The sequence below is a fragment of the Rhea pennata genome, chromosome 5 (assembly GCF_028389875.1).
Source record: "Rhea pennata isolate bPtePen1 chromosome 5, bPtePen1.pri, whole genome shotgun sequence".
NCBI lineage: Eukaryota > Metazoa > Chordata > Aves > Rheiformes > Rheidae > Rhea > Rhea pennata.
The window spans coordinates 19,887,197-19,902,837 of record NC_084667.1 but is presented as its reverse complement, the minus strand read 5'-3'; the positions used below and the strand labels follow the sequence as shown (position 1 = coordinate 19,902,837).

The 15,641-nt window shown below is 43.6% G+C and overlaps 1 protein-coding gene across 3 annotated transcripts in view; it reads left to right on the top strand.

The window, feature by feature from the left end:
* The window catches only part of TSPAN18 (tetraspanin 18), a 122,907-nt gene that overhangs the window by 79,962 nt on the left and 27,304 nt on the right, over positions 1-15,641 (top strand). For 2 of the 3 annotated variants that reach the window (XM_062577930.1, XM_062577931.1), the window contains exon 3: positions 15,422-15,510. The gene's annotated coding sequence lies outside the window, so the exon portion shown is untranslated. Of the gene's footprint in view, positions 1-11,795; positions 11,888-15,421; positions 15,511-15,641 lie in introns of all 3 variants that reach the window. The other variant, XM_062577932.1, reaches the window with a different exon arrangement.

Here is a 15,641-nt window from a genome sequence, read left to right as displayed (position 1 = left end):
AGCATCCTGTTTGAGTCATGAGTTCCCTAAGGCAGAAAACAAAGCAAGAAAAAAAGTTTGTTTTCACACAGTAAAGCCAAAATGCAGCCAGGTACAATTTAAGATGAGTCCTGGGAAACAAGTCCCTTTAACGTAACTTGTGGCCAGTAAAGGTGGGTTGACAAATACACAAATATGTATTTTTCTTCCTTTAGACAAGGCATCCATAAATTTCAGTGGGACTCATGCCCACAGGCATTTTGTGATTGGAGCTTTCCCAAAGCGTCCCAGGACCAGTGTCCGCTAGCATTAGGGCGCAGGAAGAGTTGCTGTGTGAGTCACGTTGTCCACGGCACAGCTCCTCTTCTGGCTCTACCAGAGTACACCCATGGGGACTCCGTCCGACTTCCTGCTCTCGGTCCGGGTTCCCGTGCTGCCTCTGCCCGTCGCTCCTGTTCTTGTGTGTTATGTCCCTTCATGAATTCCCTGGCACAGGCGTCAGCATCATCAGGCTCCCTCAAATAACATCCACGACTCGTGAGAGAAGCAGCAGGGTATTTGTCAGGTTCCCCGAGGCTGTATAAATACTTTCCAACTGAAGGCAGTTTATAAATCTACTCAGCTCCAGAATCACACAAGTTTGATGGAAGGTCTCTGCTCGTGATGGGATAAGAGAGCAGAGGGCAAGACTTCGTGCTGGTAAATGACCCCTGGCTGGAAGCAGTCCGTTAATGCTTTTAAGTGAACTACTGCTGTGGAGCTCAGGGCTGGAGCCAGTATCGCAATAGAAGGTGCATTGTTATTCCTGTTCTGATTATGCCAGATAATTTTGCTGTTCTCATTTGCAGATTTAATGGTTTGTTAATAATGCCTGATTTGGGAACATAGTATAGGGTCTATCAGCTAGGGGGGGCGTAATGGCATTAATGAGGGTAATTGAGGTTGTTGCTGTAATCTTGTTTGCACTTTGGTTTCTTAATTGAAAATGACTTATCTGAATATATAGATAGAGGAAAGCGTTGTTCATTTTTGAAGCCTAGATGTCTTGAAGGAAAAAGGGATATGTCTTTCTGTGTTGTTTATGTGTCACTGTGGTAGCTGCGTAGCAGTAGATGAAGAGCAGTGAATCAGCGTACCCTGTATCCCGTACTGTGCGTCTGTGTCTACGTTGCTATAAACAGTAGCATGTGCTGATGCTTATACCTGTACGTGTCTCTAGCTATAAGACTTAGCACTTAGGTCTGTGATATTCACAATTGATTAGAGCGCTTTTAAAGTAGGAAATGGAAATGAGAGACATACAGGCTGTTGAATGTTTAACCCTGGAGAAGAAACTTGGCATTTCATCCTCCATCAGCGCTTGCCCGTAACTACTATTAACATTAATTATGGAGATACTTATGTGAATTCCCTGTTAGTCCTAATTAGAATTAATGGAAGATACGTGTGGATGTTAACAGGACAAGAGGCAACCAAGCTTCCATTTGCAAGGTTAAATATTCAATAACTCCCTCTTAGACATCTTCAACATCCTGTAATCATGCAGTCAGACTTGTGCAACAGAAGAACAGTTTCTCCTTCCTTTTTTTTCCTTCCAGTTACAGTCCAACTTGCACTATTTGGGGTTAAATTAAAGAGCAAACAAGGATATGGCAGTGACTTCAGTTACCCTTACTAATGTAATTACCATAGCTCTCATCCACTCATATTGTGCCTCAGAATCAGACTTCATTAGCAAACCACTTACTGTCTTTTTAATGAATAGTAGTAGGGTCACTTAGAGGAGCTGGAAGGCTTCTGCTTTGTTCGGAACATTATAATAAACAACTCGGGACCTGAGCTCATGAGTAGGTCAGGTAATATCCGAGCTCTATACAGTTCCTATTACGGTGGTATAATTTCACATGGTAAGGACAGAAAGACCTTCCTCCTGTCTGCTCTCATTAGCTGATCTTTGGTATTTTGAAAGCCACTGTCAACGAAGAGTTGAGGCTGCGAGTTTTGCGAGTTGTCTCATTATCTGCTGTTGCATATGATGGCCTGAACCGGCCGTTAACCTCTGCTCAGCAGGTCAGTGTCCTAGTGGAAAGCGTTGTTTCGGGACTGACTTGGAGTCTTGCAGCCATCCCTGGGAGCCCTGCGCCTGCCTCTGGTGGGTTCACGCCCTCCTCAGTCGGGTGCATTTACTTGTGAGCCATTTCCTTTGTCAAGGACACACACTATGACCTCGGGTCAAAAATGCCTTTTTGTCCCCTCAAGGTGATAGCTATGGGGTTGTGTTTGATATTCTTTTTGTGTTATGGCACATACAGCTAGATGAATTGCTGCAGAGCCCCTCTGAATACTGCTTAGTGACAATATTATTACTATGCAGCTTGTTGCTCCTGTGTGTGTGTTGGGTATCGTCACAGGAACCACGTTTTTCTCTTCTTCCCGTGAAGCAGTTCCGAGTATAAGAACTGATCTGTGCTTAGCTCATATTGCAGAGGTACCCCTTTCCAGAAGCCTCACAACAGCCCATTGCTGTCTGAGGTGCTAACATTGAAATGCATGTAGCAGGAGGCTGCCAGGCCAAGGCAGTTCTGGGACCTGACAGAGCACTGGACCTTTGGGGCTTGGTGTGAAGCCAATCTGCTTGCGTTTTAACTTGCAGATGAGTTGAGGGAAGGTTGGTAGAGTTTGCTTTAGCCTGTGGTCAATTTATTCTGTCGATGTTTTATTTATTTACTCCAGTTGCATTATTACAACTGCATGTTACGTTTTCTGGTGGGGTTCGCAGAATCTGTTGAGCCTTGTAATTAGTAGTACTTCTTTAGTTTAAAATGTGAAGTAATGGTTTCAGATGCCAGATCTGCATGGACTTTTTTTCCATTTTCCCTCTTTTTTTCATGACTGTATTTTTTTGTTTTTAATGATTGTAAAGCTTACAGTGGCTGAATTTAAACTGGTGGGGAAAAAAGGCTTTTGATGGTATTTTGCTCTGGGGTGTGGAATAAGCTGTGATGGCCTGAGAGCTCTTATTGGGCATTGTTTAAAGTAGACAAGCACTAAGAAACCTTCTTCTGCACTATGCAGCGTTGATAATTTAGCTCTACCTGGATAGTTGAAGTGACAAAATTCCCTACTGTGGTATGCCTTACCATAGTTTATAGGTCAGAAGATACTGTCCTGGTGTTAATGCTTTCAGATCTTACTATAAAAATGCTGCATCATCTTCAAAAAGGTAAAGGCCCCTAAATTTTAAAGTACCTATACGTTTCACTTAAAATGCTCACTGAACCTCCTGACATGGTAGAAAAGAAACTGAATCCGTAACGAGAGCACAGTTATGCCATATCTTTTTATTTTTATCTAGTAAAATGTGGCCTCACTTGGAAGAGAAGCCAACTCTGAGGCATGCTCAGGTTGTGTGGCTGGGAACAGCGGGTAAAACAGTCTGAGGGTAGATGCTGTCCGACCCACTCATGTTAAGCACCCTTTGTCCCAGGAAAATCCCCTTGTTTTCATAAGCCTCTACAAGAGGTCTCCAAGCAAAGCTAATAACCACAGGTGGTAAATTAAAACTGCCTTCATTAATTAAATCCTGCCTTTTCTGTCTTTAATAGAAATAGAGAATGTGTGAAGCAAGTGTCTCCCCATCTCACCTGTGACTCTTGTAAAAGTATAATGCTTCTTGAAGCAGGTATTCTTAGGCTTCAGGCAAACCCTTGCACATTGGCACCCTTGTTAAAATCAGGTTGCTTTGTAGGTTTACTGCCGATCTGATATCCATCACTGTAAGTCGTTTTTTTTCCTTTTGAATGGCTGAATAAAAGCTGACATTTAAAAGATATCCTGCCCCTAGGTGGAAATTATATATATATTTTTTTAATCTTTAGTCCAAATAATAGTCCAGTTGAAGGGACAGATTTCAGAATCACTGAACCAATAGTAAAGATTTAAGTAGGGGGAAAGTCATTACTCTGTGTTTGGTATAGGCTTAGCAGTATTACACTGATTCTACAGAAACGAATCCCCAGCCTGTACTGATAGATTCGGTTGTTATCTGGTTACATCTGACTTGCCACCTTTACCACAAGGATATCCTGGCTAATACCCTAAAATGCTTTGGAGTCACTGAACCCATTTGTAATCCTCTAGGAAAGGCAGAGGAAGCAGCAGATAAATGTTAGCTGAGAAAGCTGAATAGGGTTGCCCTGCAATAATGCAAAGTTAATGTATTGCATGAGGAGATACCATCTCACCAAAAAAATAAAGATTTTGAGGAGCAGATATTTCCAAACAAGGTATGTAAAGAGCTTAAATGGAGGCTTTAGCTGAGAGCTTGCTTGGCTTTCACTTTTATTCTTTCATTCATTCTTTTTGACTCAGATTTCTTTGATACTTCTGAGTAAAATCAGGTATGTTAAGTGAGAAATGATAGGTAAAAATCAATTGAAAAAAAATGCAGAATATAAAGTGCAGTATATGTTACAGATAACATTGTCAAGACAGTGCATTACAGAAGAGGTGGGAAGTTAAGAAATAAAAGGTGAAATAATGCCTCCCAATCAAAACTTGAAGCAGTGGAATTGATGAGAAAGAGATACCAGCAGGTCCCAGCTTGGGAATTGTGGTGGTTTGGTCGGTCAGGGCGCAGTGAGCCCACGTGCGTTTCACCAGCTGTGAGACCCTGCACATCTCAGCTCTTTGCCCTTCTGGGGCTCAGAAGGCTGAAGGAGGGAAAATTGACTCTGATTTATGTGTGCTCAGTTCCAGTTAGTAGAAGCATTCAGGTAAAAAGCCTGGCAAAGGACAAACTAGGCATCAAACGTGAGCAGAGTTTTACAGGGCAGACCAGGGTCATCACGTGCTTTCTGCTTAGCCCGTAAGGAGTGTGCGGGCTCAAAAAAGGAGAGTTGCCTATCAAAACAACAGGTCCCAAAGTCCATCTGCCCTCCTCATACTTCTCTGTGCGCCTCTTGTATGTAGTCATCTTTCTCATCAGAGAGGAGCTGCACCCACCTCCAGGGCACCTGGGTGCACTGCTTGAAAGGGCAGAGGTTAAATGTGGATCCTGAGTGCAAGGAGGCTGGTGTCAGTAAACAGGAGCAGAGCAGAAATACTGGAGCACTGATTTACACGAGTACAACTGGTGGCCAGGTTAATATGCTTCATCCATGAGACACAAGAGCAAAATTGTTTTCCAAGGGCTTGAAATAGGCAGTCCCTGACTGTGTGAACTTTTGCTCTGACGCTTTTCAGTTGTGCGTGTCAGCTAATTAGGATGCCTGCATAGGACTCCTAATGCGAGCTGGGATGATTGGAAAACTTATTCCTTAGCTACTTGGGAGCGAGCAACTGGACACTCTGTGTATTCCAAAACCATCCCCCATATCCACCCCTAAGATTTGTCAGCAGCCAGGATGCTGGTCCTTGATCCCAGATTCCCTGAAGACTCTCGTGCATTTGCTGACCTCCTCGAGGAGCTAGTTCACAGTGCTGTGAGTGGAGAAGAGCATGCAGTGTTGTGGACTGCTGTGGTGATTGCCTTCCTTGCTGGCATGGGATGAAGTGTAACAGATCCATGACATCTGGTGTACACGTGGCCTTCCCGCAGGGGTCACATGAAGTCACCAGCAGCTGTCTTCCTTCCCCTGATGTCCCCGAGAAGCTCATGCCTCCTCTTCACGAGACACCATCGCTAAGTGGATATGTGAGCAGTTCTGAGTCCACCATTGGCCATGTGGCAGAGACAAGAGTACAAGTCATCTCGTCTTTCTCTGGCTGGTTGTTTGAGTTCAGAGGTGTGCATTTTGTATGAAGGACCCCACCAGGGGTTTTGTACCTGAACACTTTTAGTTAATGCTGACAGTCACTCAAAAAACCTGTTTTGATCTAAAAACAACCGTATTTTAAATTCAGTCATGCTGGCCAGTTCTTTTCTCCTCTGCTTTCAATACAGGGAGCCTGGCTCTCTTACAGTATACTCCATTAAATCTCTAAGACTCTGTGGGTGGCAGGTAAGTGTTACTGTTAACTCTATTAAATAGAGGGGAGAGAGGGAGAAGACCTGAAATGACTTGCCAAATCTGCAAGTTGCTGCTAAAGCTGTTAGCAGAACTAGAATTATTAAGTTGTCCGAGCACTAGACCAAGGAAGCCACAGAAGTTGCTCAGGATATTTGTTGCTGGGACAAGAAAGTCTTGTGTTCTCCTCCCTGCAAAACTACTATTTTCTACTGGTAATCTTGGGGGGGAAAGCCACGTCAGCTTTCTGGGTGTCAATTTGCCTATATTTAAGAGAGAGACAAAGATGCTGAGCTTCATAAAGGGTTTTCAGACTGGATTGTGGAAAACAATCTTAGGAATGAAGCAGTATTACTGTCCTGAAACAAATTATCAGTGGCGTGGGTGTCATCAGGCATGCAGAGTGGTGACTGCAAATCTTGTTTTGAAACTTGCCATATAATTTATCTTCAAATGCATTTGTACAGCAAGACTGCACAGTATTTTCAGAAAGATTTTTCTTCCCATGCTGGCAGCCGTGATGGGAGAACAGGCTGTTAAATGTTACATCGCTCAAGCCAACTTCTCATGTCCTCGATGCAGAGCTCAGAGCTGCTCTGCAGTCTAACGGGGAGAACGCCTCAAAAGGGCTGTCTCGCTGTGCTAGGCATGGCTTGAACATCCCGCTGCTCCCCTTGGGTCTCAGCCTAAACATGGGCAGCTTTGGCCATTTGCCCTACAAATCTGTTTTTGATACTTTCAGAAACGACATGTTTTTTTTAGCTGAAAGGCAGAGTTGCTTTCAAATAAAGAAAACATAGCTAAACTGGGGATGTAGTAAACTTCAGCCATTGAAAACTGATGTGATTTTTGCAGTGAGTACTCGGACTGGGCTATGGAATCTCTTGCAGGAGATCTGATTTTCTTAACAATTCTGTTTGTTGTCCTTTTCCATAAAAAGATTACCCAGTGTTTGCAGATGACACAAAAAGTAGGAATTGGCACATCAGATCAGACCAGACTCTGTTCTGGCTTCTGTTGGGTGCAAAAAGCAAGGTGCTCTGCTGCCCTGTCACAAGGTGGTTTTTGTTCTGTTTTAAATCTGTGAGAGTTGCCTCATGGCTAGAGTTTCAGACCATGCCTTCACCATTCATTTGTACATTGAAATTATTCCACTTGCACTGCCCCCCCCCCCAACGCACCTAATTTAGAGAATGTTTTGCAACATCAGTTCCTGACTGCTGGCAGGTAAAATATCACTGAAGCCTAAGAAAAAGGGAATTCATCAGCAGCCAGAGTATTTCCATGGTTAAATTTGCTGTTTCATTTTTGAAAGGGTCTCTGTGACGCCCTGTCGGTGCACGCCAATTCTTACGTATTCGTATGATTGATGGTGGTTCAGGTTTCGCCCCAGGCTATTCCCTGTCTGCTTGCAAGTGATTCTGGTAGTGGAGTTTCCACTGCTGCCCTTGTATGTTGTTTAGATTACAACAGAGGTAAAAATGTGCTGGCCCTGAACCACTTTGCAGCAAGAGATACAATCCTTTCCCCCAAAAGCTCACAAACCTTAAAACAAAGGCTGCCTGGGGAGACTCTCTGGCACTATTAAATATCCCCGCTGAGAAACAGTTTCATACAGTTATGGCCTTCCTGATAGGCACCATGGGTAGTGTCAGCACAAAGCTGTCTGCATTACATGGTTTGACCTGCTTTAACCCCAGCCGGTCTCCTGGAGATGTAGGAAATATCCCTGTTCAATGCAAAGGTCTTGTCTTTTTCTTTCAAGCAAAGTGGAAGGGCGTAGTTAGAGTACTGGCTTTCGGAGGGGAGATGTCATGCTTTTTGTGGGCGAAATTCACCCCCATAGGGAGGGCTGTCAGAAAGCCTTTGCATCCATCGGTGCTTAAGCGACCGTCTTCGTGCATGGAAGTGAACTGCTGCCCGAGTTCCCTGTAGGTACACATTGCTTAGGGAATCAGGATCATGTATGACATTTCCTTCACTGAGGGGGAAAAAAAAGGTATGCTCTTTTGACTTGTTAGCTAATGTGAAATGTTTGACTCCAGATAAAACCTTAATGAAGACTTAGATCCATGATTTTTTTTTTCCCTCCCCCTCCATAAGAAGTTTTAAATGTCCGTGGTGGAAGTGGGAGTTGGATCGACCTCTGAGCACTTAAATGGTGAGGAGGTTTCCGAAAGGTTGCTCAGTTTCCCTTATCCCATGGAGAGATTGCATTATTGTAGAGAAAGCGTTGTAGGTGCCAGAGGAATTATTCCCGCCTCGAGCAAGTGAGCGCAGTCGAGGTGCCGGCAGAGGAAGGTTAATTAGGCCCCTTTTCCTTCCGTGGTTCCCCGCGACGCTGAAGTGTGCTGGCCGGGCCTTGGTGCTGTGGCGGTGGTTTGTGCGGGGACAGGCGCAGGTGATGGTTGCCATGGCTCAGGAGGTGGCTCCGCTCTGCTCCCCGCGCTCAGGGGGGCTCCCAGCAGCATGCCCCAATTGCACCCGTGCAGCAACAAAACCAATACTCTGAGGTTTCCATAGAGGCTACAATCAAAGGAGCATCCCTTGCCTTTTAATATGTGCTGAATGGGTTCATTTGTAAGCTTATTACGACTTCAGAGAGAGAAGCTATTAGGGTGATCATTAGCTGCCTGTGAAAATAGCAGGAAAAACCATGGCATGTTCCTGAATAACCCTTGTTTTTAATGCCTGCGCTTTCCGATGCATTAACAATAACCAGCCGTGCTTGCTTTCATGTTTCCCTTGCCGTGAATAAGGAGAAAGGAGGAAGGAGGAGGGGGCATAGCGAACTGGGTGCTTTCAAAATAGGTTAAGATGGGGAGAAAAAATGAGATGTTAAGAGAGCAGCAAGCTCCCTAGCGTGACGTTGTGCGCCTTGGTGCAGTATCTTTTACCCACCGGGAAAGCAAAAGCAGCTGGGAGCCAGCCTGCACGTCTTGGCTCCTGTCTCGCTTAGTCCCTTAACTCTTGTCATCTGCCTACGAATGGTGCGGAGGGGCCGGAGGAAACCTAAAGGTTTCAGGAGTGGCTGGATTATATAGTCTATTAAAGGAAGAGAGAGAATCCACAAGCACCTATTGCAAGATAACAGAATTCATTACCACTTGTTTGTTTTCCTAGAGAGCGTCTGAAACTCTGCTGTAGGTCGTGGTTCTCTCTTCTCCTCTTTCATGATCGGAATCAAAAATATCTGTAGCAGAAGACATTGGAAGGCTGGGTGTTTATTCAGGACAGATATGGTTAAGATCAACCACGTTTAACTTTAAAACTACATCAGCTGCACTGTTACCGTGGTTAAGTTAGAGCTGCTGGTTTCAGTGAAACTAATGTTATGTTTGCATATGGAATTCACGGCACGTTTATTAGTTTGGCTATAGGCAGGGTAACCTAGACTCCACGTCTGCCTCTTTTCCGTGTGTTGTTTTTCAAGCTTATTCAGTACCTCTGTTGCATTCAAGTCTTCACTAAAACATCACACCTACAGCTGGCGAGACGTATTTATTTCCTAGATGAGTAAATCACTGAAAAATCTGGTTTTTAACTACATTGCTGTAAAAATCTGTAATTGCTTATCCTACCTATATATATTTCCTTTCTCTTTATTTGCCTACGGAGGTACTTTAGATGCTTTATATTACCTGCTGTGTTTGTTTGCTTCGCGTTTGTCATGTCTTGCCTTACCTTTGAATTGGGAGCTCTGTCAAATAAGGCTTTTCCTATTGGAAATGGCATCCAGCGCATTTTGGGTTGTATTATTCTTCCTGCTGATAAGATTTAAAAGATGGCTAGGTTCAGATAAATAATGCCACTTCTCAGATTTCCAGCAATGTACTTTTGTGTTTAGAATTACTGAGATCCTCAATTTAAGATCTGCTATTTTTACAGGATTTTTCCTAGCCTTTGCTTTTCTGAACTGACTGTTTTGATTTTGCTTCTGTGCAGGTAGTCATCTGGAACAGAGTTTATTTATCATTTTTTGGTAAAATGGTTAATTTAGCTACAGTTTTGTTTGGGATTTCTTTATTAAAAACTATAAAGATTATTAGTCCAACAATAAAATGGTTTTAAGAGGTGTTGGGGGAAGGGAGGTTTCTACTTCCACCTTGTGAAAAACACTGAAAACAAGAAAAGGAAGTTAACCCACTGATCGGGAGCTCTCTCCTGCATTAAAGCAAATGATAAAAGCGGGAGATACCAAATTCCCTACCCTTGCGCTTGCCCGTGCCCAGCTGCTTTGGGGCTGCTGAGGAGGGATAATTATCAACTTTGTGGTAGGACAAAGCACTGTGGCTCCCAGTAATCAATTCTGATTGCTTCCTTGCTTCAAAATCAATCATTTTCCCCCTCTGCATATTTTTCCTCAAGCTTGCAAAGTGTTAGGGAACTTAAAATATTGGAATTCGTGGTCTGTGAAGACAAGGTTGCCACAGCAAACACCCAGTGGTTCTGAGAAGTCTTCCTGCATCTTTCAAGATAGTCGGGAATGCCACAAACTGCTGAGGCATTGGCTGCAAATGAAGCAAGACTACTGAAAAAGAGTATGGAAAAAACACCAAGGAGTCATTTGTTGGAAAGGTGATATGTGTCAGGCTAAGGGAAAATGTGGCAGACCTTTACCTTTTATGTTAAATGCCCTGAGCTTTTGGAGAGCAATGCAGGAGTATGGAATATTTTAACACTTGGCATTACGGAATTACAGAATAGGTAGGTTGGAAGGGACCTCTGGAGATCATCTAGTCCAACCGCCTTACTCAAGCAGGGTCACCTAGAGCATGTTAGACAGGATTGCATCCAGGTGGGCTTTGAATACCTCCAGGCTTGTGATGCAACTCCATGGTCTGCTCCGGGGGGTGATGCTTATTCAGTCTTGAAGAAGATATATTTTGAGACATAGGATGCTAAAGTTAGATGCTTGCCTTTGGCGTGTTAAATGAGCTTATTTCTGGGACAGAAGATGCTTGTCAAAGAACTTAACTTGTCAGTCCGGAAATAATCAGCTTTTGCATGGCTGTGGAATTGATCTCAGCGTCGACAGGTGAATAGAGTGCTGCACTGTTGTCAGGATTCCTAGCATATCCATTCCCCTTTTAGCCTTACTCTTCTATCTGTTAAAAATTATATGCACTGAAAATATAATAAATAAAATTAATTATCTTTGTTATGTATTTTTTAAAAAAACGATAATTAGTACCGTATAGTTCCACTGTGCTGCCATCAATACAAGAGAAAATTTACCTGTGAGTTATCTGAGGACTTATTTTAAGGAACAGAATTTAAGAGTTACAGGCTATCAGATATGTTGATATCTTTTGTTTTCTGAGGTGGCTGATATCTGTGTGTGTATGAAAGAGCTAGATATGATTATCTATTAAACTTTGCTTGGGATGGAGCCAAAGTCAGCAGTTCATGTTTCATATAGTGCTATATGCACAATCACACTGGTTGAAAAGGAATGATTTGCGGCCTCATACTATACCAGCACTTCAAACATGTACACTAGCACATTTCCAAGTGTTAGGACGTTTGGGAGCATAGCTTCTACCTTGGAACTTCTACATTTCCATTTTGAATGTTTGTGTATTTGTGTGAAATTTTACTTCCATATAATTATATGTATTCTACATACGTACATCTCATGTATTCTGTGCACACACCTTGTGAAAAATTGCAAATATGAACCAGAAATGTTACATGTGGCATTGTTGTTCTTTGTTTCCAAGCCAGTGTTATTTATATGAAGCTTTAAGAAGTTTCTTTACAGCCCTGTTTTTCCTGCTGTGTGTAACTGATGTGTCCTTATGACAGGAGTTTGCAAGGCAGGACACTGCACAGCCTCTGTGTGGGGGAAATGCGACTTCCATCAAAATAGGACGACCAAAGTCTCAAAGCTGAGTCAGGTGGGGACAGCCTCGTTATCCAGAGTGCTCTGCTTGGATAGGAAACTTGGGATGGTTTTAGCAGCTGCTCAGATTCATTTAAGCACCATCCCCAAACCTTGTATGGTTTGGGATTATAAAAGCCAATCAAGCTATTGCTTCTAGGTGTTAGATGCCCCTAAGAGCTTTGCTCGTTCAACTGTGCTGAGGAATTAAATGCTCTCAGGCAGTGCAGCAAGTTAGCTCACTCCACTGCTGCAAGGCAAGGCAGTCATCACTGGTAAATGGGCCTATATTACAGTGGCATTAGCATTTTAATGCAAGTAAAGAGGAGGTAGATTGACTGCAACTTAGTATCTAGTTCCGTGGCCTTGCGCAGGTCCCCTCATCGCTGCTCCACAGGGACTGATTGTAGTTGCACAGTGCACTTTGGAATCTAATTGGATTTGCATGCAGTAATGTAGTCATGTCACAGCAATGACTCTGAAATGTAAGCACTATGAAATTCCAGTGCAATTGGTTGTTTGTATATAAGCTATAGTTACAGGATAATGCATGGTACTAAGAGATTGTGCTGAGCTCCTGTTCAGGAATAGCAAATGTTTTACCTTTTTCCGAAACCTTTGCAAGGAAATGAGATTAAATGGGACCTGCTTCCACAGAGACATTTCTCCTCACCCTTCACTACCAAAACACAGGCCTCTTGCAGAGATTCAACAGGCACAGGACCCCCGTCTTCAGCTTCTCCCTTGGCCGATCATCTGGTCTTGGCATGTGTTGCTGTTTCTCTAGATCCTGCAAAAGCAGCAGATGTGGTGAGCAAAGGGGACTGGCAGCAGCTAGTGGCACTTCTGAAGCAGGAGGCCCATAAGCCATTCAGCTGGTGGTCTTCCCACACGAGATAACGTACCTCCCAAAGACAGGCCTGTTTTCTGCTTCTTGCTCCCTCCATTCACTTTTTGCTTCACTTCCTACCTGTTGACTAGATCAGCCTCTTCTCCATGCCTCTCTCATTGCCTTAACTCTCCAAGAGTCTTCCTTGCTGCGTGAGACTAGCAGAAGTCATGAGTTTAGCTGCTTTTGTTCCATTAAAGCCGATCCCTGCAAAGGGCTGATTGAAAAGCAGTGAACGTGAAGAGAAGCTGGTGCTCAGCGTGGACCTAATGCAGTGATGTGAGAAGAGAGAGGAGGCAGGCCAGTGTGCCAAGTGCAGCTGCTTAGCCAGCTGAGGCAGCAGGACTCGCAAACGCTCAGCTCCGAGGAAGGAGCCTTGGCCTCAGCCACAGCTCCAGCTTCCCCTGTGTTTCCCTAGTGCCCGTAATTAAAGGCATCAGCTCGCTCAAGTCACAATTAGGCATGGTGGTTTTGCACTTTCTGCAATTCTCCCTAATGACAAAATCGTAGCTATTAACCAAAGAGAGTCTGTTTGGCAGGGACTTCCTCCCCTTCAGGGCCATAGAGTAAGACAGAGTATTGCTATGGTTTGGCACTGAACCCGCTCTCTCATCCCTTCTGAAACAGCACCTGCTGGTACCTACTGAAGCATTTAAGTTCTTCCTCTCTGTGGTGCTGTAATTTCTTTAAAATATTGTGACTTTGAAGGAATAAAAAAATAAAATTCTTCTCCCACGCAGACCTTTGAGGGCTTGTCGGGATGTAATTATATGCACGCACAGTAGGAGCAGGAATCCTATCATTCTGGTTAGTTTCCTAATTGTAGGTTTATACAGCAAAATGTAATCTCCACTCTAAAAGTTAAAGCTGTCTTCTTCTCCAGGCAGCTGCTATCCCAGCATAAAGGTGTCACAAGATAGGACAGCTGATGAAATGGTTCAGCTCTCAATTGCACGTGCAAAGCACAGGATGAAATGTTCCTTCTTCCACTTCCACCCCTACAAAAAAAAGAAAGTGTAAGGATGGGCACCAGACTCTGCCTGGCTGGAAGGGGCTCTGCTGATTCTTGTCACATTGGTTCTTGTCCCAGGTGAGGCCACTCCAAGCCCCTCTCCTTCAGGGGCCTCCGCCTGCTGCAGCAGTGTCTTGGCTGTTCATGTGACGGCTTCTGAACTTTTGTGCTTACCACCCTGAATGTGGTGATAAAGCTGTACTGATCTGGGGCTGCCTTCATACACAGGGCTGTAAAATGGAGCAGCTCGGCATCTGCTCTGCAGATATCTTTGCAACAGAGATGAGACAGTCTGTAGAAGTTTGCACCCTCTAGACTGCAAAAGTGAAGCCATCCCTGCTCATCATTCAGAGATCTAGATGCAAAAGGCACCCAGTGACAGAGGAAGGACATTATGTTTGAAGGATTAATGGAAAACAAAAAGTCTATGAATATTCATTAAATGTTTTATGTTGTACTAGTTTCAGCCACCTTGAAACTCTTTGTTCGTTTCCTGCCAACAACAAACGATAGACTTATTCACAGAAGTCTTAATGGGAGGCAATTTTCAAAGGCATGTTCACAAATGTTTGTGGGAAACAGATGTTAAATACACCCGCTCCAGAAATCATGCTGAAATTTTGGCTCACTCGTTCAGTGAGGGAGCAGGAACAGACCCAGGTGACTTATCTGATAGCTAAGCAATGGGTTCAGAATAGCTGTGAGTATTCCAAAATAATTTGAGAAGGATGAATTATTTACTTATGGTGCCTAGCAACCCTATTTGAATATTGGACCCTTATGGCATAAGGTGCTGGTTGAATCGTTAAAGGCTCCCCTTTCCCCACAGGCCTCGGCGTGTAGGCTTGTGACTGTGTCAGGTGGAAAAAAAAACAAACAAGAAAGTGCCAGGACAAAGCAACAGCCAAACAAACGTGCTTTCTATGCTAATCTGTAGTCTCACCTTACCTTTGCCTAGCAGAAGATGGTCATTCATTATGCAGGCAGAAATTAAAAGGGTATATTTATTGAAAAAATCATTGTAGTGTCAATCTGCGCCCCTGTCTTCACTGGCTTGTCTAATGCCTTTTGTTCGAGAATCTGAGAGCAAGCAGTACCGTAGCTTCGCTGTTCCTCTGTGCCCCTGTTTCACAGACAGTGAAAATGAGGTAATGGGAGAGGAAATAGTTTGCTCAGCTTCGCATGAGAAGTGGCTGGAAGGAGGAGGAATATAGGATATCGCCCTTAATGACTGGGCTCTGCTTCCCAAACACACGTTCCCTCTCTCTTCCTCTGCCTTTTTCATTTTCCCAGTAAAAGGGGTGTAAAGTCACAGCAGAATAAAGTTTGTCTAAGCCTCCTATAAAATACTGAAGATGCAGCTGTGACCAATATAGTGCTGTTGTGGTATGACGTACATATGTAGCAGAACTTTAGATTTACATGTGGTCTGTGGGCGTTTAAGATGCCCCAAAGGTTGCTAAAGAGATTCTGAGGAATCAGATTCATCACTGGATATTAAAAGCTCTTCATTAGTGCTAATGTACACTAAATTAATGTGGCAATTAGATGGAGCATATTCACCAGGATCGTGTTTTTTAATGAATTGTGTATTTAACATGATTGTATTTTATTGACTTCTGCAATAATTGCATATTTTTCTCTTACAGGACAAGCTTGGGTACAAAGAGATTCATGGGACACGCACACCATTAAAGACTAGAAAAGATACTACACTTCAAGTCCTGGACTTGCAAAGGTGAATCTTGCTTACGAGTCTTTCTTTCTGCATCCCAAAGGCTTTCTCTGTATCTCTGTCAGCTCTGGTTGGATGTAGCTGTGGTGTGCAGGAGCTCAAATGCTGTCATGTGACCTGGAAGATGTGCTGCA